We start from the raw sequence: 24,028 nt of genomic DNA, 5'->3' as shown, positions 1-24,028 counted from the left end.
CTCACAGTTATAAAGCCTGCTAGAAAATAGCTGTGGCACCTTACTAATGCTCTAGGGTAGGCTCTCCTGAGCGCACGTGGATGTGAAGGTAAGGTCAAAGACTCTTGAGAGAATATCAAGAAAATGGGCAGAGTCCTCTGGAAAGAGCCTGGGGTCCCCTAGGCAGGAGGGGGGCTCTGAGATGAACTCTGATCCCCAGATCTAGCTTATTAGTTAAAGCTGAATTGCAGGAAAGGCGTTTCACAATGTTTAGCTTTCAGGTGATGTCAAGAAGATGAGAAAATTGATCGCAAAAGTCCTGGATGGTTTAAAGTAATATCCGATGGAGATTTAATGAAGATGCTGTAATAAAGCCTTTAGCAGCCTCTGCTTTCCAGATTAACAGAGGGTGTTTGCAAACAGCATTTTGGAAACAACTTATAAGTTTATTTAAAAACTAGACAGCAAATTCCATTTGATGAATGATTCATAGGTTTGGGTATCAGTTGTTCCTTCTCCTTTCTTTGTCAAATTTCTTCTTTTTAATGATACTGTATGAGAGATACACAACACTGTAAACATTCTGCAAGTGTTTATGTGCCTGGCCGAATGGCACTCCACTATGTTGTAGCACGGTCCTGAGAATGCAGAGCTGAAGGGCATCCTCTTCTAATACAAATTAATTTAATTCTGGAGCTGTTGAAGCTCAGACCAGGAGCTCAAGGTGGACTGCAGTAGAGGATTAAGGTGTGAACTAGATGCTGATCTCCTGCTATAGTCAGTGGATGTTTGCCCAGCACAGTCAGTGGAGTCTGGAGGGTGTTTCACCCTGAAGCAGATAGTGGTATTTGAGTAACTGAATGGCTCTGCAGGCACCGCTGACTGCATTGTCTACAGTAAGAGCTTAGACAGCCACCTAGCCAGCACACATGTAGACATGCAGCTCATTATTCAGTTGCTAGGTGTAAGTGTCTAGTTTTACCCTAAGGCATCCTACGCGGCTCCAGCTGTCAATCTAGCAGGGTGCAGGTCCAGCATCGGATCTGGCAGTCCCATGCGGGGGCCTTGAATCGCCTAGGGAGTCTAACATGGCGATGGGAACGTGTTTTTAGGCAACTAAATCCAGCGCTTACATGTGGGCACCCACATCTCTTGTGTGTGAGAGCTGAATCCCACCCTCTGTGTCAGGGACTGGTGCAGATTTATCAGGCTGTCCCCCACGGGGTGTGCACCTATAGCCTGGCTGCTGAGGGCAAGGCAATGAGCAGACTCATGAGTGAGCTGATGTGGCATCTTAGTGATGCATTCAAGGAGGGTAATTAGAAACCTTAGGTTGTATCCAGCAGGGTGTGTTGGATTCCTCTAGAAACCGACCCAAGAAACTAAAAGGGAGCTTGTGGCTGAGAGAAAAGCCACATGCAAGCCTGTTTTGTAACTTTTCATCTCGTACGCGTTTTGGGAATGCAAGAACAAGGCCTGGGCCGCTCACTGCGATGCACCATCCTATTTGGAAAACGCTATCAAGGCATTTTCTCCATCTCTATCTTTGCTGTGTCATGAGTGCAGTTATTCTCAGGCTCTGTTCTTGAGGCACCTCTTCATGGCAATTAGTTAATGCAACTGTAATTCAGTCCCGGCCTTTGTTTATCCCAGTAACTCCCATTTGTAGCCTCCTCCCATGAAGATTCTCCTGAGCCTCAAACAGTGATTTTAGATGTCATGTTGCAAGCTGTCGTGTCCCTGAGTTCTCCTTACCGCAGTTAAAAGCTGCAATGCAGGCGTCTGTCTCTTGAGAGAAGAGCCAGCTACTTTCAGTAGAAGTTAAAGTTGAAGCCCAGCATCGCTAGAGAAAAGTGTGGTGCCAGATCCTGCCCTGACACCAGGAGGAGGTTTTGCACTGACCTCCACAGGGCCAAGCCTTCGCTGATCTCAGGCGTGAAGCCAGGGCTTTGCAGGTATTTGCAGCCTTCACTGAGAATTTTGCCCAAAATAATGAGAACGGTGCTCACCCACGTGGGCATGTTGACAGTGGCCTGCATTAAGCTCTTTGTACCCTAGCTGATCACTTTTGGCTGTTTAGCAGCAAACGAGCCATTAGTCCTCCGCAGCGGTGGTTACTCATCAGCTAATGATGTGAACTGGGGATGGGGCTAAGGAAGGAGGTCAGGCTTAAGTGCACAAGGTCAGAGCAGCTGGATGCCCTCGAACGCAGGTGGACTCATTAACCACAGAGAAGTCCCATTCTCGGGGCCGATTACAGCCCCGGCAGCCTGGCCAGCCTGGGTTTCCGTTGTCACCAGGCTGCTGTGCAAGGTAGTGTGTGCTATAAAAGTCACCTGTACTCTGTGCCGTGTTTGCTGCCTAAATATCCTTGTATTGATGGTCTTAGCTGCATGAAAAGGGAAACTATAGGCCGTCACAAAGATTACTGGCTGTGTTTTTTCTCCACTCCTTGAGTGTGCGCACACCACAATTATCTGACCAGTTTAATAAAATGGTTGAAAAGGTCAGGGCCCATTGGTCGCTCTGCTCTGGCCCAATAATCCAGGTATAGACCTGACTTGAAAAACGTTGTTTGCACCTTCCTATGAGAGAGAGTCCCCTAAAGGTTGACCCAAGATCGAGGTGGGTACAGCCTGAGTCTAAAATGAAGGAGTGGTGGGAGAAGGTTCCCAACCGCTTGCCCATGTCACACGCACGGTAGTGGGGGTTCATGCTTATGGAGCCTCCCCTCGGAAAGCCATGCCAAGGGCTGTGTGGAGAAGGAAATGATGAACTGCTCGGGTGAGTGAGTCAATCACAAAGTGCTCGGAGACCTTGGAAAGAGGAGCCTGCCTCTCCAGCTCCAGCTGGCCTACGATAACACGTGTCTCCTAGCATTTGTTTCAATCTTCTCATGTAAAATTTACCAAATGGGAATGAACTACATTTGCTCTGCCTGTGTCAAACATGGCAAATTCGGAGACTGCACACAATAAATGACTGCTTTCGCTCATTGAATGACTCCCAGTTGACTGCACTCCATGAAGTCTTGGCAGAGAAATCCCTTTTTTTTTTTCTTGTAGGTTTCATTAATTGTTAAGAACTCATTGATCCCAGCACGAATTCAGGTTCAAATCCAGGTTTAAGAGCAGGTGTGAGCAGGAAACAGTCGTAGGTGTGAGCTGATGGTGCCAGTTTGGGGACAATGCAATAGGTAGTGAGCTCATCGCTTCTATTGCATGCAGATAACATCTGACAGTTGAATTATAGCAGCAATTTCCAATTATGTACCATTTGCCATGTGTGACTGGCTACACGCGACCCTCTAGCCACGGCACAAGCCAGTCCACGTTTGTGGCTGCCACACCAGTTCTCTCTCCCCTTATCTAGGACATTGGGGGTTACCAACAGGCAGGTGTACCTAAGGGGGTTCTCGGCCGGGTGAATATGACAGCTGCCTGTTGGCAGCAATCTCACACCCCAACATTGTGATTAAATGGAGTTGAGACCCCTAAGCCACTGCTATGCTACTCCTTCATCTGCCACCTGATGCCTGCCCTCTTCCAGACCACCTACTGTCCACTTTAGCCCTCCTGAATCACCCCGTAGTCTGTGTTATTGGCCATATTTCGTTACCTAATCTAGTAGACGTTGGTTATAGTCATATTTGCCTAACCTGGGTTTTTAGTTTTTCCAAATAAAAGGCCTAGGTTAAGACAGATGAAGGCAGGAATTGGGGTGGGGCCTCCCATACACCTTCCTCCTCTGGGTCTGATGTATGCAGAAGGTGGGTTTGTTGCTGACACCACTGGAGAACTGCACTGTGCGTTTAGGAAAGCACGGAAACTTGATAATCCCACAGGGACAACGCGGTAACGTTTAGCTGACGGGGGGGTGGGATGGGTGAACCTGCCAGCACTGCTTGGAGAGGATCTGTTTCCAGACTGTTCATCTCCCAGCTGCTGTAGGAGAAGATGTGTTACAGTGTAAGGGCAGGTTGGGTTTGCACCACTACATCCATGATACGATGTTGCTAAGGGGTTTTGTGATACAGGCCTGCCGGTTTAGGTGTGGGACATGGGGGAGCCGAGAATCCACTGAACTGCCTGTGGGAATCTGGTGTGAAGCAGGCTGGTGCCCTTTGGAGCAGGGATGTGAGGTTGGGATGAAGAGCAGGAGAGTTTCAGGGCCTGGCCTTGGTTCATGCAGCAGTGTAAATGAGGAGTAACTCCACTATGGCCCAGAGAGCTCTGGCCCACACTGATATGGGTTGCTGCACAGGCATGACTGGAGCAAGGACCTCCGCAGCAGCCAAAGGCAGTGGCCGTGGTGGACCTGGTGGAAGAGCAGGAGCAGGGCTATTTCTGTGGTTTCTCATGGGTTAACTAGTGCGGAAGACGACAGAAGGCTTCTCCAGAGCAGGCCCTCGAGACAGATGAAGCAGCTCAGTTCTGGATCTCATGAAACTTTTTTCTCTCTGTTGTTTCTCAGGAAATGGTCAAAGGCGCCAAGGGAGCATCACCTGAGATTTGAAACGAAGACAAGGGTAACGGTGAGTGTGTGTTCCTGCGTGCGGGGCTCGTGGCTTTGTGGGGAGAGTTGGTTGCTCTCAGGAGGCAGGACATGCTGAGGAATTGCTGTCGTGACGCCTTTCTGACATCTTGCAGTCTGTTCTTCAGGCACTGGGGACTTCTGCAGGAGCTGAGATCTGGGCAGTTTGCAGTGCTGATCGGATTTAACAAAAATATGATTCTCTTCTGTTATGAATGACAGAACTGCTAATTGTTCCTTTTGTAAACCTGTAGGAGATAGAAATTTGTGTATTCTTTATGCTGCAGTACTGGAAAGAGAAGGCAGCAGATATTTTAGCAGCTGCACAGGAGTATGATGAGCAGCAGTATTTGTTAATGCTTTGAGTGCTTTTGGCTTTTGTTGTGCTTGGCCCCGGTGCAGATTCACTCCTGGGGATGTGATCTGGGTGACATTTCAAGGTCCTCTCCAGACCTGTTTTCTACAGCTGTCACACAGGAGGCTGTGGCTTGGGTGTCTGCCTAGTGGTCTTGAATAGGAAGAAAGGCGCCTCCTTTTTTATCTGGTAAGCTGGTTCAAACATGCCAGAGCCAGGTCCTGAGTCGGTTGTGCTGCACCGAGTTATCTTGTTTCGCACTAGATGGGAGACTTTTACACAAACCTCAAGTGGGTGACTGCCTTGTTTGCGCTGGTCAAGTCCATAGCAGACCTGTGCTTCGAGTACCTGCAGTTCCCCTTCATGGACCAACTTCTCGTGTCTTCCACATGTGCACGTTACAGATGCTGTGGGGCACCTTAGCTCTGCGTTATTCTTTCGGCAATACGATATCCTGGACTATGCGAATGTGCAGGAGCATTGGCAGTGGTGAGCAGAATATGAGGAGATGTGGATTTTAAGACTTACATCAGCTACGTGGTGTACAGGTGTGAGCCTACAGGAGGAAGAGGTGTCACAGGCAGAGATGAGAAAGGGCTGCAGAAAGGACTCTTTTTTTAGATGCTTAATGTTTAACAATGTAGATGACTACCTTAGATGTGCTTTATAGTGAGTGGAGGTAACAACTCATGTTACATCTGATCTAGTTTAGACATCAACCCTGGGATGAGGTAGAAGCCCGTTTTTCTCCTCTGGCTGTATGAGGAGTGCAGATAACACTGGGCTTCAGCATCTCAGCTGTCGTTGGTTGCATTTGGGGAGAGGACTGAGTGCCTGTGGGGTCACATCCCGGCACAGGTGGACGGGGAGGGTGGGCAACGGCTACGTCCCCCGGTACGGCCAGCGCTGCAAAGCCGCCGTGGGGAGAGCCCCGGGTCTTCCTGGCAGCCCTCCCTGCAGAAACGCCTGAGAAGCAATGCTTCGTTCCCAGGGAGCAACGCTGACTCCAAAACAGACTGTAATCAGGGGCTGAGGCAGAGCCCAAACTCCTCTGCTGCTCCCATACCTCCCACTCTCTCCTTGTTGCCTCTCTGCAATCAGCTAGAAAATAACTCAGCACTCCTTCCCGAGACCAAAAACTTACTCGTCTGTAAACAAAGCAACCTGGAAGGCCATCCGCAGTGCCGGTGCGTGGTGGCACAGCCGCGCGGCTCAGCTTCCCCAGCGCTGTGCGCGGCGGCGAGCCGGGAGGTGTTGAACTGTGTCTCCCAAGGAGCTCAGCAGCTCCCAAAAGGTGGCTGCATTTCATCTCCGTGCACCTCAGCCCCTGCTGTCTGGCAAAGACGGTCATGCCTGCCAGTGACTCGGGGGATGTGCGGCCAGCGAGTATCCGAGGGTCTGGTACATAATTTTAAGGATATTTGATAATGCTGGCAAGGGAGGTGACTTTCCTCATTTACATCAGCTGGGGTTTTGTCCCTTTTGCTGGAAGATGCAGAGCTTTTAAAATCCTGAAGTGATTCAGCTTATTAAACATCCGTTTGCACTGCACTTAGCATTAAATAATTGGCTCCTCGGCATATTTGACTTGGATGATATCTGATAATTCTGTGAACTATCCATCAGGCTCTATTATCATCTCTGCACTCCTGCTCGGGCTTCCTTGTGTTGACTTTGCCTGGGGTTTACAAATAGATTTTGTTTCTCCTGCAATCTTGTTCTCTTTTCTTTCTCGCTCTCAAAGGAGAAGTTTTGGTCTCCCCACAATTTGTGCAGACGTTCGAGCTGGCTGTGACAACATCTTTCTGCTGACTAGAGTGCGATTGGCCCCATCCCTGTCCCAGAACTGCTTCTGCCAGAGCCCCCGTGAGAAACAAAAATTCTAATTTGCCAGCAAGGAATAGAATCGTTATCTCAATTGAAATAATTTCCTTTTCCAACCTACAAACTGATAAACCATCAAATTGTTGGAGTTTCCTTATCAGCTCATAGAATTTGTAGGACACAAAATAATGACCTGTCAACTTGCCTCCAGCCGGCCAGCTCCGTAGCACGGCACCAGTCACACGTAGGACAAAACCCCGGGCTGTCTTGATTGTATTTTAATAAGGATACTTAAGATGGCTTCTGAAAAGCCTCCTAACCAGATGGGTAATGTGAGAGCTGAGACTTTCTCATAACCCCTTGTTATTTTCAGTTCCTTTAGGCTACAGCATTTGCAGTCGAGGCTGAACCCTTCTGCAGTTTGAAGCAGCTGTGTATCTTGCAGGTCGAGGAGCTGCTAACTGGAAAGTAATCAGCTGGCCGGAGTTTCTGCAGGACAATCTTCTTTATTTTTCCCATTTGCTGCAGGTGACTGAAGCTCAGGTCTGGCTGACCTCAGGGTGTGATCCTGTAAAGGTCTTTTGTCAAAGTTTTCCAGACTGCCTTCTCTTTTTGAGCAGGCCAATTTGGACCTTTGTGCCTGCAGTCTGGCTCCCAGCCATACTGAGGCCCCACCACCGTATCAGCAACGAGCGGAGGTCGAGAGATGCTCAGCCCCTTGGGAAACCAGGCTCCGCTTGCCTCCCTAGTAGTGCAGCATCCTGGAAGAGCCAGGCAGGGCTGGAGACCATGTCCCTTTCCATCAGATTTGCTCTCTCAGGGCTGGTCCTGCTGAGGTCACGTACAGTAGAGCCAGGGGCTGCAGGCACACGGGTCCTGCTCTGGCGGGGTCAGGACCTCTTACTATATGTTTTGCCATTGTCCTGTGAGAGGGGTGTGAACATAGGTGTCAAGGAAGGGCTCGTGCAAAACCAGCTGCTTCCCTTTTACACACGCACTGAGAAATGGTCTTCTTGGGGTAATGCCGTAGTGGGAACTGTTATCAAGAGTCTCGTGTTTGTTTTAGGCTGAGCGGATGAGATTGCAGGCAGGGAGATACCAGGGGTACCAGGGTGAAAGCTATAATAAAGAAGGACCTATCTCTGTTGTGAACATCTCCCTGTGTAGTCTGCACGTTCCTTTTCTCAGTCCTCCTAGAGAAATCTTTTGCTTCTGGGGCATAAGACATGTAAGGCAAATTCAAGCAGCCAAGAACGCACAAGGCTGCGATCCCATTTAGGAGCCCTGCAGGCCTTGTGTTGAATTTTGCCCCTGTGTTTCAAGATTGCCTTCTAAAACATCACTTCTAGTCCTAATCTGGCAAGATGACTTTTGCACAGATAGAAGCAGACTAATACCTGAAAACATCAGCCAGGTACTTCTGCAGAAACATGTCAGTGCAATTGCCTAAAAGGAAAAAAAAAACTATTTAATTTTGTACTGAAAAGTATTTGCTGTTGAATTGCACTTAGCATCCTTGTCCCGGGTCCTGCACATTGTTGGACAGAGGCAAGCTCTAAACTAGTAAATTCATAGTGTAAACAGAAAAAAAGGAGCAATACTGTAGAACAAGAAATATTGCTTCCAGTTCATGCATGGGGAAAACTGCTGCAAGAAGGCATGAAGTGACTTACCAAAGGCCGTAGTTGTAAACCTGTAGCAGAGGCTTATCAGCTTATCTGAGCCGTGTGCAGTGTCTTAGACACTAGAAGTTTAGCTGGGGCTCCTGAGAGAGGGAGGATGCGAGACAGCTCCCATGATAAGACGAAAGACTGATTTCTGCAGTTGTGCCTTAACGTCAGTACCTTGCCTATTTTGCAGATCCACATAATGACATTCATGGTCACACACGCAAAATTCTTTTTAAAAACCAAACGAATCTGGCTTCAGCTGGCTCTCGCCTCCTGCTGCGCTTACCTCGGGACCCCCGCTTGCCCGGGGTGAAATGAAAAGGGGAGCTAATGTAGCGGGGTCGTTTCTCACTGCTGAATTGGTCAGCCGTCTATGGAGCCAATTTCAGCAGCTTTCAGTGGCGTGGCAGACCCCTGGGTAATATTTGCCTGAATAGAGCCATAAGTGTTTAAGCTGTATCGCTGGGAATGGCTGTTTTATCCTATGCATCTGAGATTTCAGTCCATCAGACATGAAGCAGGTCAAGACTCTTATGCCATTGTGTGCATTATAGTGAACAGAACAGAATATGCTTGATAAAAGAGAGGACTTAAAAGAAACGCTTCTTTAGGCCTGCAACTTTCAAGTAGCACAATGCATCAAAGACCCCTCGTATAGACTTTGAAAGGGGCGAAAGGCATTGCCTAATATTTGGAGGAAATGAATAATAAAGCATCCCAAGTGCCTGGAAACTAATTTAGGAGTGCACATTGCACTGTATTGCCTCTGCTGGATTCGCTCCCCAGAAGAGCTGCTAACAAAAGATTAAAAAAAAAAAAAAATTGCATTTGGAGACCAACTTTTCTGCCTTGAAATGCCCCCTTTTTGTCATGTTTCCTGGTAAGAGTTACTTATGAAAAGATGAAATGCAGAGCGTGCTGCAAACACCAGGTCTCAAATGAAGCTCGAGAGCCCGTAAGGTTTCCCACCATTCCCCTCCCCACCGCAGCCTTTTGTTCCTCCATGTTCAAAGCATCGCTGGCGATGCACTGTAATAGTTTGTTCGTGGGATGCTGAGGCATCTGTCAGGACAAGGGGCTGAGGCACTACATGCTCGTGGAATTTAGTCGTATCTCAGGAAAAAAATACATATATCCGTGTGGCTGTTGCTTTTGTTCCAGCAAAATCGCTGTTGTTTCTTTTGCACAGACCCCGGACCACACTGCTGATAACCCACTGCTCTTTGCGGCAGGAGTCGGGAGTCTGGCACAATGCTGAAGGCACCAGTTACATCTCCGGTGTCACCGCTGATGCTGAAGATGCTGTTTGGAGCATGAAACTCTTCCTGCAATCACTTGGTTTATTAGAGAAGGGGTCATGCCTGGAAGTGTAGTGGTGTCTCATGCAGTGGTCTGTACAACCAGTAAAGCTTCAGTGGGGCTTGAGGGATGCAGAGTGTGTGTAAGCCCAAATTTCATCTTGTGTCAAGAGACGTAGAGCCTGGTCTTAGTCTGACTGAGGGGAGGTCCATCCCCTTGAGACCAATGGGACTGAACTGACCTGAAGAGCCCAGGCTGGGATGTCTCCGGGACTTTGGGCAGCGATACTGTAGAAAGGAGGGCTGAGAGAGGAGGAAGAGGGGAGCTTCTGCTCATCAACATAACCTGTTCCAGAGCAGGCTGTTCCCCAAAGAGTCAAATCCTGTGAAATGCCAGATTTCTGCAAATCCCCTCAAGCGACGGGAGGTGAGGGCAATTGAGTCTCCCCTCCTGCAGGCCGAGCTTTCCACGAGGATGTTTGGATGGAAAGCGCAAGCCTCAGCACTGATCCAGCGTGGGAGAGGGGCCGGGTGGTGGTGGTGGGGATTCGGGTCGCCGTTCGGGGAATGAATTGTGAAGGGTGTGAAGGAAAGAGAAGCTGAGACACCAGGCAGGGCTGCAGAGATAATTATCTCACCATCAGCCAAACAGGCTCCAGCAAAACTCGGTGGCCTGAGCTGGAGATGCAGAGGAAGCTGCGGGAGGGCCGGCTCACCTGCCTCCTTGCCCCCGCTCCTCCTCGCCGCGAGCGCCTGCGCCAGGCCCTGCTGCCCTTGCTTGTCACATCAAACTTTATTTTTACCATCTGTGGAGACGTCGTTAAATTTTAGTGCTCTCTTATCTGCTTCTCCCCCAGGCCACAATTAATTGAGGCCAGGAGGCTGGCAGAGCCGCTCAGGCAATATTTACAAGACGAAGGGAATGTTAATGGGCCGCTTGGGTCGAGCCAGCGGCCGAGCGGCTGGCGCAGGTGGGCAGTGACACTTGGTGAGGGATTGGACCTCCGGGCCTCACGCCAGCCCCGGGGGGGATTAAAATCTCAGCGAGTTCGGCTTTGCGTCTGAATGAATCGGAACCGGCTTTCCGCCCCTGTGTCCCATTCAAATGCTAGCGCTGGGGCTGCTGTTTCTGTAGGGCCTGCTGGCCGTGGAGGCGGCCGTGGGAGCTGGGGTGGGAGGATGGCAGAGATTTGGGATGGGGCAGATGCCATGGAGTTATGAACTCATCAGATGCTGCAAGGCTGGGGCAGGCGAGCTTGTAAGGAAATGATGTTTGCCCTCCTCTGCTACCTGCTGATGAGCCGGGCTACGAATGCCTGGCCCGTCTTTGGCACCACTTGATGATGGCAATCAGAAATGAGGATAATTTCCTGTGGAAAAGGGATTTGGTAGCGCTGCAAGGGGAGGTTCATGCCCTGCCTTAACGATACTGCGGCATCCGGGGGCTTTTTAGTCTCGTGCTTGGGTTTTATGTTCCATATTACTTCTCTTTTAATTTTTATTGCTTCACTTTAATTTTTGATACAGTGCTGGAAGCACCTTGGTGAACAGAAGCAGCTCTGCTAGCGCTAACTGTCACTTTGTGACTTGACCTACATTTCAGAGAGAGAGGCAGAGAGGAACCGGACACGGGCTCTCCGGCTCATTGTACAGGGCTGCCTCTGCCCACGTCAGCTTTGGCGCTGGCTGCTTTCATCTGCCGGCTGCCAGGTGCTGAGAGCTGGGCTTGCAGGGGGATCCCTGGTCCATGCCTGGGTGCCTAGGACATCACTAACCCACGTAAACAAGTAGGGATTACCACTGGCTGACTCGAATTTCTTCATCCCAGAAGAGCAGACAACGCTGGCTGCTCTTTGGGCATGTCACCTTTGCTGTAGCTATCTGTTCCTGCTTAGCTATCTGTTGTGGAGAGAGGCCAGATCTCCTCTACTGCCACCCTATTATGCAAAAACAGTAAAATAGGGAAAACCTATGATGTTCCTCTTGGAAAATTCAACATCCCGAAAGCAGTCAGGGAATTGTCCACCCTCTACTGAGCTACAACCCTAAAGCCAAATCCCCACAGGGTTGCTGATGCTTCTTGTTTCAGAGTAGCTCTAAAATAAGATGTTCTGTAAAAGCAAATAAAGGAAAGGGAGTTATTTAGGCAGCTTGACTGGGAATCTGACGTTTTCCAAACTGTATGGTTGTAGGGTGACTGATGTTAATGAAACATTTGGAGAGGACTGATTTGCATGTCCATGTAAATGGGCATGTACCTTGAGTGTCTCCAGAGGCACCCAGAGATACAAGCCTTGTTATTTAGGAGTACTTTCTACGCTGCATTTCTCCCTAGTGTTTAGAGACAGATGCAAACTCCACCAGCATCGGGAGAGCTTTTTCACAGACTTCAGCTGGCTCTGGCCCCATCCCAGAGAAAGAAGATGTGACACATGTAGCAGTTTATTCCTGGTGACAAGTGCACCTTCCCTGGTGACCTTTCACACCGCCGATAGGAGGGGATGGGGCACCATTTCCCTCCAAGGCAGGCCAACAGCATGGCTGTCAGAGCCGGGGACTTTGCATGCCATTAAGAGAAATCCTCCCTGAAGTACCCATGGGAGCTCAGTGGTAGTTCAAAAGGTTTCTAAACACTGTCAGCTCCTGTTTGGGGCTGCCGCTCTGAAGGGAGATCCCGCCGAGAAGGTCATAGGCTGGAGGAGGCTGAGATTTGAAGCAATTGCGGTTTGAAATGATCCAACCCTGATAGAGTTTAACTCTACCAAAAGCCATTCTAGTCAGTATCAAGGCCAAGAAAGCAGTAGTCACCGGATTAGACCTGATGCAGGAGGTCCATGTAGTTACAGGTCCGGGAACCGCTTTGGCTTGTCTTGAATGTGGAAGTGGGGACGCAAAGAGCACCGCAGTCTGTTTCCCCCCTCAGTTTGTCTCCAGAAAGACGAAGATAAGTTTGATTAGTCTTGCAGTGACCCTTGTGTCTAGCTTCTCCGCTTATTGGGATCCCACCGCCTGCGTCTCCTGGTGTCTAATCCCGTAAGGGGAGCCAGGAGCCCTGGGCGTGTTGGGTTGTGTGACGCAGCTGGTTGGGTATCCTTGCAGACAAGGTAGTGACAGTAGACCACAGCCCCTGTGCAGCACGGCAGTGCTGCAGTTCATCTGCAGCCAGCAAGTGTCTCCTGGGGGTGCAAAAGGGTCTGTGCTGCTGCACTGCAAATGATGCTGGAGGAGCACGAGGCAGCAACCTGCCGCCCAAGCCCAGCAAGGTCTCAGTGGGAGGCCACAGGGAAAGAAGGGAGCCCCAGGTCAAGTTTGCTCCAGTTGTCACTGCGTGTGCCCAGATCACTGTGGCTATGGCAGAGGGACGGGGCAAGGACCCCCATGTTTCTTAGCAAAAGGAGAATCTGCTACTGCTTGGAAATGGGGGGCCTTCTTTGGTGGGCTGCCTTGTGAGCTGGGCAGGACCTCAGCTGTGGCTGTGGTGTCTGCTTTCCCAGTGGTGTCAGCACATTAGAGCATCGCAGCTCCATCCTCTCCCTTTTCTGTCCATCTGTCCTTCTTTCCTTTGTTTGTTCCTTCATTCGTGCGTTCCTTCCTTCCTATCTCTTTCTCTCTCTATCCCAGATGGTTTCCAGTCAATAGCTGGGGCACGAGGTAGTCTTCCACATGCATGTAGGTACATCTCTCTCGCCTGTTGTCAACAGATGTGAGCTTTGCTCATGGAAATGGCAAAGCCTCCATTGACTTCCACAGTGCAGGATCAAGCTTGCAGTGCATGTCTCCCAGCAGTGTTTTAGTTAAATCGTAACCAGCTCATCAGTAATGTTGCTCCAAGTTTCTTCATCAAAACATTTAAAAAAAAAAGAATAGCTTTCTACCAAAAGCAGCGGAGCCTGGCAAAAAAGGGGGGGAATGTTTCTTGAGGTGGAAAAAACAAACAAACAAACACACAAAGAAACAAACATCCTATTTATTTCTGTATTTTCCAGTTCTGGTAAAGCAGAGGCAATACAACAGCTTTCATTTTGTCATTCACAGGTGTTGTTATTCACACCTGAAGTCCGTTATTGAAAATTTGGCATCATTTCTTCCACTTAGGTAAAAATGTTCACCTAAGTACCGGGTACATTTAAGTGGCTTCACCCTTTCCGGTTTTGTGAGAGTTGCTTATTGCAGAATAGGTAGACTCAGCTGGTTGGGGGCCACAGTGTGCATTTCGCTGCATACCAGAAGTCCTGCCTCTCACTGTGAGCAGAATAGATCCCCTCTGCTAACAAAATTATTTATTTTGACCTGTCATTAAAGATAGCCGTGCATCAGGGTGAAAGGTGGGAATGATGTATGCTTTGTGAGTTTTACAAGCCCATTTTGTGTTTGTCTTGGTGGTACAGGAGCAGTAAAGAGCTCAGTGCTAGTGCCTGTTATGATAAGTGAGTTTTGGAAGAGGTTTTCTGTCTGATAGTCCATCTAAAACTGTGAGGAAATGCCATTCTAAAGGCTGTTAAAATACAATTGCTCGCTGATTTACACAGTCAAGGAGTGCCTCTTTGGTATGAGATGTATGCTGAATAAAAGCAGTTCAAGTGGTGCTTTTAATAAATAGATAATGGAATGGCATTTTATCTTCTGCTTTAATCCATTATGGTAGTGTAAGGTAGCATATCCCTCTGATAGATTTTAAGATAGCAGAACTCGAAAGTCAAACTGCTTTCTTTGTATCTCTCCGAAGCAAATTGCATGCTTGCAAAAGGCACTGGGTCCATGGCTCTGGGAGCTGAAATTTTTGGGCTGTCAAAAAACTGCGGCCATGCGATACTGGGTGCCGGTGTGTTGGTGACGGAGATTGGCCTGTTGCGTTGCTGTGAGAGCCCCCGCACAGCAGTGCTCGCCAAGGGAGAAGGAAGATGGGTTCATGCTGAGGCACTGGACCATCCCATCCAAGGAGACAGGGTTTGGTTTGAGTCCGGGCACCTTGGCTTTAGCAGGGAGCCTTTTCCAGGGAGAAGCGCTTTCCCAAGCATGCCGTTGGGGTTACCGGAGGCTCCCCAGGGATTGCAAGCAGGGCCACATCCCTCGATGGCCGTGCCGTGAGCTAGGGCTGAGCTTGGAGACTGCTTGGCCGCCAGGTTAGGAAAGAAGCAAGACGCTTTGGGAAGCAGGAAAAGGCTCATTTATCCTGCCGATGCCCATCCTCGCGCATTCATTGTTTCCGTCAAAAACCCAGCACTTAGCTGCTTCATGAATGAACCCAGTGTCTGCACCTCCAAAAACAACTTGGTCCAGTGAAAAAATAAGAGCTGCAGTTGCCTCCTGTCTGGTGTGCCTTGCTTTTCCCCCACCACTACTTTTTCTTTCACATGAATCCTGTGCAATTCAGTTTGCCCCCTCGGAGGCCAGAAGGGCTGGACCCCATCCCCGCTGGGTTGCCCCGGGGAGTGAAGCACCCCACTTGATGGGGAATATCACCCAGCGTTCCTGAGAAGGGCTCATACAAGCTGAGGCAAACAGGAAGGTTTTAAGAAGAGGTTTAGAGAGGGGGAAGTGACTCAGTAGCTCGGCAGGAGGGCGGAGTGGGGTAAAACCAGACGAAGGGTGGCTGGAGGGAGCCGGCTAGCTGGGAAGGGCTCTGTTAGCAAACCCTTCTCCAGCAAGGACCCGTGTGCCAGTGGGCAGGATGTCGTGGGGGCCCTTCCCTTCCCACACATGGTCATGTAATGCCCGCAGCCTGGTCCCGGCCTCGCCTGCATGGAGAAGCGGCATCTAATGTATTTTAGCTGTCTCCTAATGTAGTTTAGCAGCTGGGAATGGGGAGAGCTGGCACCATGTCAACAGTCGGCTCTCCAAGGACCATCTGTGAGCGAAGGGCAATGAGAACAATTACCAGCCAGAGGAAAAAAGAGCAGAGAAGGAGAGAGAGGCTGAAAAAAGCTGGGGGAGGGCGTGAAGCCAAGAAGAGGCAGAGAAAAGGGGACAATAACATCTCTAATCTAATGAGCAGCCAGAGAAAGTACCTCAGGCTCTCCTGAACAGGGTCCTTCTAAGGAAAGAGCCAAGTTTGTGAATATGCTCTTCCAGGCGGTGAGTCTGTGGAACTCACTGCTGCATGATGCCTTCAAAGCCAGCAGCCTAGTAAGGACCAAATAAGGCTTGGATATTTTATATGAGTGGCAAAGAAAGCAGGAACTGTAAATTAGCAGAAAGACAGCGATTTGGAAGGGGAATTCAACCTCCTTCTTCAGGGTTTAAAACAATCTTGAACTAGTTGAGATTGGGAAAGCATCTTCCTGGAGGCACAGCTGGAGTTTCGTGCGTCGGCTTGTGGTGTTGGGCTGTTTAAGGCAAATGGTGGACCCTGGATCTGACCTTCAGCTGTAATGCCAGGTTCCTTGTGCTCTTCAGAGTGCTCGCCTTGTCCAAGGAGCTTTGCTCCAGGGAATTCTGCCAGCAGGGAGAGCGGCTTTGAAGTCGTTTCCAGGCTAGGGAAGAAACCAAGAAAAGAGAGCAGATATTTCCTACAGCGTGAGAGTAATCTGGCTGGACCACTTGGTACTCCCAAAAAGGCTGGTGAGACGAAACAGCGCAGAGGGAGGCTGTAAGAGAGGGAAGTGCAATAATCAGAGTAGAAGGTGATTAAAACTCAAGTAAAGTAGCAGCAAGGATGGTCTCAAGGGAGGGAGAAAATCTGGCAGAGCTCCATGGGGGAGGATAAGCAAAGGGATGTTGGAAACTAAAATAGTACAATGGTGAAGGTCAAGCATAACTCCAAGGCTTTGGGAGCTGGGAATAAAGCTAACCGAGCCAAAGTGACTGCTACTTCAGGGAAGAAAGATGGGAGGGAAATGTTGATTTGTTAAATGTATAGAAATAAATTGGAGTATAAACCTATGACAATTTTTTCCCCAGTCTGAAGGTGAGGTCTGCTTTTGCGCCTGTTTAGGCTGATGTTAGCACAGTTTGCTGAGTTTTTGCATTTTTTTAAGCCTGAGGACAGCCTTCTCTTTGAATACCACTGCTTTTAAACTCTACTTTTTTATAATGTCTCCCACTGAAATGAAAGGTGGCCTTAAACCGGAGATACTGGAGTAGGATCTGCTTTTCTGACTGCTCATTTAGTCCCTTGGTGCCTCTTTTCTCCCATGGTCCTGGAGTGCTGGGGAGGTAGAGTGTGTCTGAAAGGATTAGATAGCAGAGCAGAGATGGCCTGATGGGATCATTTTCTCCCAGCTATCTCCAGTTCATAAATGTCACCCTATCCCTGGTCTGGATTAGGCTGCAAGTGCTCCAAAGAGCCTGTCCTCCTCCCTGGGCGCTTCACAAGCTCTTCTTTTCCTGACAGGGGTTAGGAATCCTCTCCCCCGACCTGCATCCATTGTGCAGCTGTAGAGGTTACGGAGTGCTGGCAGAATAAAGTTATTCCTGTTAATGAGGCTCCTTAGGCTAATGCGGGGGAGTGAACATGTGGGGAGAACCAGCGTGCTGGCTTCCAATAACTGCGGTTTAACCAGCCGGTGTCATCTCGATCCAAAGCCTGCACGCTGAATATGCGCAGTCCCCGGGAAGCGTTAGGCTCCTTGTGACCTTTAGACCAAGGTCTAAAACCTTGGGAAGCACACAGCAGGCAGACTGACACCCTGATGAGGAGCTGGCACCTCCTCATCCTTTGGAAACAGCCGTCACCCACTGTCTGCACAAAAATGACAATGCTGATGCGTAGCGCAGCGCGTAGAGGGAGAGAGCCATCGACTTCCGTGGCAGCTGTGGGTTTGGATTGCCTTGGTTTGCTAGTGGGGCAGAATAATCTGGTTGTTGTGGAGGTCTAAAACAGGCTGTGCTGGCTTGCTACTCAGTTACAGCGGGTGACAAGACACGAGCCTTCAAATGAAGCAATGTTTCTGCTTCCTTGTTTGATATTTGCCCAATGCTGATTTCACCCTTCCAGTCTTTGGAGGCTGCAGTGAAAGCCCCTCCTGTTCTTCCCCTTTCCTCAGTATCTTGCTTCTTTTTGTGACTTCTCTCCTTCCCTCATCCAGACTCTTTCAGCCATTATCGTTCCTTCCTTAAATGGGGCAAGGTCTGGTCCCACAGGCTGAATGAGGAACTGACATAGGGAGATGCAGTGCCATCAGACCATCCTCTCTGCTGGGTGACTTTTTCTGCCCAGCTCCCTGAAGCCATATGATGTGCTGAATATTAATAACGATCACATCGGCACCCAGCTTTGTGTGCCACTTTGTAACCACGCAGCTCAGTGGAGCCCCCGGGCTTTGGGCCCTGAGGAATTGGTTGAAGACGTTGATGGCTCCAGCCTTGAAGTAGAAGAGCATCAGCAATGCCACCCAACTGGCCGCAGTGCTGGCCACACTGCGCAGAGGAGTGTGTGCTCTCTTCTGTGGCCCTCGAATATACACTTGCATTGCTACCTGCCAGTGTTGGGAGGGAGGCAAGCTAAAATACTGCTTCAGCGTTCAGTTCTCACTTCTCTGCCGAGCTTTCTTGCTGGTTTTCACCACACACACAGACTTTCTAGCTCAAGCAACCTTTGGAAGGAGTTTGAATAGGTTTGACTTTGTGTTGAAACGGATCAGAAGCACCCACACACCCAGCTACAGTTGTAGCTAGTGCGTCACAGTCCTGGACTTCACATCCATATGGTGTGAACAGCTCAGTTGCAGGATCAGAGCTCTGCTGCGCTTCCAAGGTGCCACCTTAGGGAGGACATCCACATTAGTGTGTAGCAGAGTGCTGACATTTTGGTGCAAGGTATAAATGCGAGCTAACCCAACTGAGCAGCATTAACCAATGAACTACCCAAGCTCAAAAAAGAGGAGCAAGGAGGAAGCAAGGAGGTAAATTGGGTTTCTGAAGTCCCACACTCACTGCTGGTCCACTGAGACGCAGAGATGGGAATACAGTCAGGTAACACACAAGAGCAACAGGGTTCAGTAGGGTCCTGCAGTAACTGCTAGACCATTCTGTGTCATCAACACATGGGAGATAGGTATTTTCCCACTTGAGCAGGATAACTGAGGTGTGCTGACTTACATGATTTATCTAAAGCTTTCTAGCAGGATTTGTGTGGTACCACCTGCATGTCCTCATTTCCTGCTCACCTTAACTACAAAACCTCCCTGCATCTCCGAGAAGGTTTGTGTGACTCTCATGAGCCTCAAAGCATGGAAGAATTAATCCCCTGGAAATCAGCTGGATTATCAGAGGACAACACTGCTAATGCAGCAGTTGCAAAGGCTGTGCTGCAGTCTCTCCCGTGGCAAGCTAGGCGTGAAATCATGGCCAAATGTGAAGAAGCCCTTATCAGGTCCAGGTGCTGAAAAGTAGTTTCTAAATGTAAAATATGTCTCTTGTGATTACACTCCTGAAAGCGACTTCTTTACATTTGCAGTATCTTGACCTGAAGACCGGTCCCAGCAGGGGAAAATCAGATGGAAATCATGGTGCTCACCTGCTTCTGTAAAGCTCCTGATGGTCCTTTTGTTTCTTTGCTGAATTTCACTGTTCCCATTATCTCATGATGGGGGAGGTTTTAAATAAGTTGGTTTGGAACAGCAAGGCCATGATGATAAGAATCATCTCCTGTACACAGAAATTCATTACCTGCTCCCATCTAAGCCAGAAGAGAAGTGAGCTTGCTTTTCTTTTTCTTTTTCTTTTTCTTTTTCTTTTTCTTTTTCTTTTTCTTTTTCTTTTTCTTTTTCTTTTTCTTTTTCTTTTTCTTTTTCTTTTTCTTTTTCTTTTTCTTTTTCTTTTTCTTTCAACAAAAAGGCAACACTGAGAACTTTTAAAAATCAAATTAAAGCAGAGGAGGACTTGAGAAAGTGTTGGGGCTACAAACTAGTGCTGGAGTAAAATGAACTCATTAAAATACAAATTATTTAAGAGAACACACTGGAATGCCATTATGCGAAGTATCTCTGACTCATTTTCATTTCACTGAGCCCAGGCTAGAGTTTGGCTGCACATGATAAATGAGCCCATCTTACTTCTCTTTCTCCTTCCTTTTTTTTTTTAATGTGGGGGGAAAAAATAAGCAATTACTGCCTTGGTGCTTTTCAGCCTGTTGAAAAATCAGGTCCTGCTGGAGCAATCAGGGTAAAATCTTCAGGGAGCATCTCGGGCGGACTAGAAAGCCGGGCAGCTTGAAGCTCTACGGAGGTGCAGTCTTGCTGGCCCTCTCCGATTGGCCGCGGCTCCTGAGACAGCGCTCTAGCATGGCCATATGGAAGTGCTGCTGTGCTACCCCTGAGATTTGGACTTTGAATCTGGGACGCAACCGTAGTGAGCTGTAACCTTGGAAGGCCAAATTCTGCCTCTCCTGGCAGTGGGCGAAACCCAACTCCAGGGCAGATGAACTTACTCTGCAGGGGAGCAAGGTTCTTACAAAGGTCCCTAGATTTCCATGGGAAATCTCTGCCCCCCACTCCTGTGCTTAAAATTGGGCACAGAGGTAAATATGTAGGTATTCACATTAACGAATTTAAGAGGGCTCTGCAGAGGGTCAGCCAAAAGGTTGAATGATCATTTCAAACCAAGCCTGACAAACCACACGCTTACGCAGCGGCACCTGATTGCAGCATAAACCAGCGCTCTCTGCGCCCAGTTCTCCAGCTATGGGGAGTTTTGCCTGAGTAAGGACTTCAAGACAAGAAGCCTTTGTCCGCTGTGGTTATTTTTTTGCTCTTAAGAAATAATTTGCTCTGGCCGGGCAGCCTAAGGCTTGTCTGGAGCAGGGGGATGTTCTGGCTCTTCAAGCGTTAATCACAGCCGAGGAAAGTCGCTCCCCGTAACCTGGGTGGGTGAGGAGGCCGAGGCGTTCGCTGTGTGAAAATGTGTAGGAGAGGCTAAGAAAAACACACCGGCCGAGCAGGGCACTCGGGGTGGGGGCGGAGGGCTGGGAGGAAGACGGGAGTTGAGGTAATATCTTTTTTGGAGAGACAGAGTGTTTGTGGTTACATTACTTTCCTAATTCTGTCTCCTCCTGACTTTGGCTCCGGGGGCTGGTAGAGGAAGAGGAGGTGGGGTGAGGCAGCCCGAGCCGGCTGGCAGCGAGAGGCGTTCCCTGGCATGGCTTCGGCCGGGAGCCCTGGCACGGGGCGCCCGCCAAGGACTTTGTGCAAAGCACGGATATTTAAAGGGACGCTCTCAGGCTGGCTTCGGCCGGGCGTCCGCGCTTGGCAAAAGCAAGCTCCAGCGCCCGGAGCACAGTTCAAAGGCGCCTCTGAAAGTACACCCCACGGAAAGCAGCTTCCAGGTTGTTTTCCTGTTCCAGGCTGGGAATCGTGAATAGCATTCAGTAAGCTGGATTTTTAAATTAATTTCTTTGTCAGCTTGGTGCAGGGAGAGCAAAGTGTTTCTCAAAATGGGGAGATTGGTTCCCGCCCAAGAGGCTCAACCAATCCAGCCTTCGTCACTTCGAACTCACCAGCCTTTGTAACTTCTGGGGCTGGCATCCATGAGGCAACTTGTGGGTAGGTGAGGGGTGGGTGAGGTTGGGCAGAGCCAGCATGCTCTGAGGGGTTATCGCCTTGTTTTTAGGGGTGAGGTAAAGGGAGCAGGGCATGGGAACAAAATTTTCAAGACATTTAGTTGGGTGCTGCTGGTTTTGGTGCATCCCTTTTGATAAGAGGCATTCAAGGTAGGAGGAGGCAAAACAGCAGAGGCAACCAATATTGGCAGCTCTTGTTGAAAACTTGGTCTTCTGAGAGCTGCTCACAGCAAAGGGCAGTGGCAGTGCAAGGAAGATGATCCAAGGTTTACGGACTGTGTGATTCGTAGCCACAGTATCTTCCCGGTAGTGCCAGCAGCTGAGACCTTGAGTTGTCTTTTTTGGATGAGCACCACCAAATTTTTACCTTCCTTCTGGACAGCCCAATAAGATGGCTAAGACTTCCATGAAGAAGGCTCCACCGTCAGTATGGATTGGCTGACCAAAATCGTGTGTGGTGGGACTCAGTAATTTTAAGCCAAGCTGGCCTTTTTTGTCCATGTTGGAAACATTTTATGTCTACCATTAGTTAAGACTTTGATTTAATGCCTTATCTCTTGGATTCACCTTCAGCAATAACAATGTATTCTAATCCTCTGCTCAGGTGTTGATGGATGGGGCCTGTTTGGGTTAAACATCTGGGATTTGAATTGTTGACCCCTTTTTGTCCCTGAAGCAAGAACAGTCAAAGGAGCCCTTGAGAAACATTGTGAAGTGAGAGTTCTCCGTCACTATTTAGTGGCAAAGTCGAATGTAAATGTGAGGACAGGGAGTGTGATGCTATTAGCCAGAGTTCATCTCCAGAGCATCAGAAAGTTGCAGAAAGCCTGGGTGAACTATAAAGGTTTAGGACACGTGCAGTGGTAAACAGCCCTCTGCAGATACTGACAGATGGAAAAATATGTTGGAGGCTAAATTCTTCCCTGAATCAGTTTCAGGAGGACAAAAAGACATGGGAAAAAAATAATGCATGCTTTTCTGTAAGACTTTCTCCAGGGACCATTATTTACCTCGACTAGGTTGGCGCAGCTGGAGCTGAGTAACCCTGCAGGGTTTGGCTTGGGGCAGGGTCGTGGAACAAACCTCCCAGGTCACTGCCCAGGGATCAGACAGGAATCCTCCCCAGGAGATGCCACAAAACCAGTCCTGCATAAGACCACTGTATCCTCCTCCACTTCTCTTGCTGCCCCCAGGGGCCTGCACTCTCCTCCTACAATTAAGGCAGCGGGAACAGGGCTGGAAGCTAGGCAGCTCCCTTGGACGCACACAGATGTCCCCCTCTTCCCAGGCTCCCCACCTGAGAGAGCGGGGGGAGGGGATCTCCACGAGGTCCCATGAGGTTGCCAAGGAAGCCTCTGGTGGTACCTACCTCTTGAGATAGAGAGATTTCCTTAGCTATCACTTGGCTGAGCAGGCCTGGTTCCTTCTAAGGCTACCATGGAAGAAGGACCAGGAAGAGGGGCAGATGCTAAAGTGCCCTCCCAGACCCTAGAGGGGACACAAATGAAGGTAGGGCAGGAAGGACCCTGTTGCTATGACTCAGCTCAGTGCATCTGAATTCCCTAGGGGTCCGTTCCTGGCCTGTGCTGGACCCTCAAAAACCAGAGACATGGCCCTACCTGTGGGATTTGAGAGTGAGGGGCCGCACACTGGCCATTGGACATGGGCCCTTCCCTCCCCTGCAGGGCTTGACGTGGTTTCTAATAAGCATGGACTCTCTTCAGCTCCGAATGTGGAGAAAAGCAGTCTCCCATGAATTAGCTGAGCCCCATCTCTCATCTCCCGGAGCAATCCTCCACAGGCCCAAGCATGGCATGGCCACTCTCTGGCCATAGGAGCAGGTCTTCCTGCGACAGACACGCCATGGGCCTGCTGCCCTTTGCAGGGATCCTGCTGCCGGCTCGCTATGTGCGTCCCTGCGGGTTGTCCCAGTGCGAGCAGATGGTGGCCTGACACCTCTCCGGTGTGATTCCTCCTAGCTCCTCCTGTGCTCACTGGGGCTCTGACTTGCATTGCCCTGCCGTGCGCTTGGCACGGGCAACTGTGCGCCAGCTGCCAGTCACTCAACTTTCCTTCTCAGCATCACATTGGCTGCCTGGTTTTTGGGCAGCTCTGCCTTTAGTCTTTTCTGCTTGTCTAATAGGGCTGAAATACCTCGTTTTTCTAGAATAGGAGAGTTAAAAAAAAACTCAATAAAATGAAAGACCTGGTGCTGCAGTGCTGACTTCAGGGGGAGCTGGATGGTGCCTGAGAAAAAAGAAACTACCTGTTCAGGTTAAAAAGAAATGATGATGCTAATAGGATGCTAGGGATAGTATAAGCGCTATTCATGTAACTGGAATGCGGAGAAGCTGCTTCATGTAGGGTAGCTTAAGCATTTCTATTTTCTCTTGCTCAGAGGTTTCTAAAAGAAACCCTCTTTTTCACCCACTGTATTTCTAGTTTTGGAGCAATGGACAAGGACTAGATTTCAAAGTCAAGGATCTGCAGTGTTGCCCACAGGGATGCTCAGTTCCATGCCTGGAATCAGTGCCCTTGCTTTCTATGTGTCATTAAGGTGTTTACCCCAGTATTAAAAGTGTTATGTTTTCCCAGTGGGCACCTAAGGCTCAGAGGGATGAAAGGCCAGTTTGAAGTATTCCTATTAGGAAAAAAAAAAAAGAAGCTGGATCAAGCTTTAGTTGATTTCTTCAAGATCCCAAAGGTCAGAGCCAGAATTAAGCCCCACTAGGAGCATAGGAGTGCTGGTGTGGATCACACATGTAGACTAATTTCCAGTCCTAGACAATGGCAAAAACCAGGTGCTACAAAATTGTGCAGCAAGTGTATGGAATAATCCATCATTGCAATGCCTCTAATCTCTGGCTCTGAC

At 49.2% G+C, this 24,028-nt stretch overlaps 1 protein-coding gene across 8 annotated transcripts in view; it reads left to right on the top strand.

The window, feature by feature from the left end:
* ZBTB7C (zinc finger and BTB domain containing 7C) overlaps nucleotides 1–24,028 on the top strand; it is a 195,235-nt gene that overhangs the window by 104,420 nt on the left and 66,787 nt on the right. For all 8 annotated transcript variants that reach the window (XM_068928417.1, XM_068928421.1, XM_068928419.1 and 5 more), the window contains one exon: nucleotides 4,453–4,513. The gene's annotated coding sequence lies outside the window, so the exon portion shown is untranslated. The remainder of the gene's footprint in view (nucleotides 1–4,452; nucleotides 4,514–24,028) is intronic.

This window comes from Struthio camelus, chromosome Z (genome assembly GCF_040807025.1).
Source record: "Struthio camelus isolate bStrCam1 chromosome Z, bStrCam1.hap1, whole genome shotgun sequence".
Lineage (NCBI taxonomy): Eukaryota > Metazoa > Chordata > Aves > Struthioniformes > Struthionidae > Struthio > Struthio camelus.
Note: the sequence above shows the minus strand (reverse complement) of the source record. Positions and strands in the feature narration are given on the sequence as shown.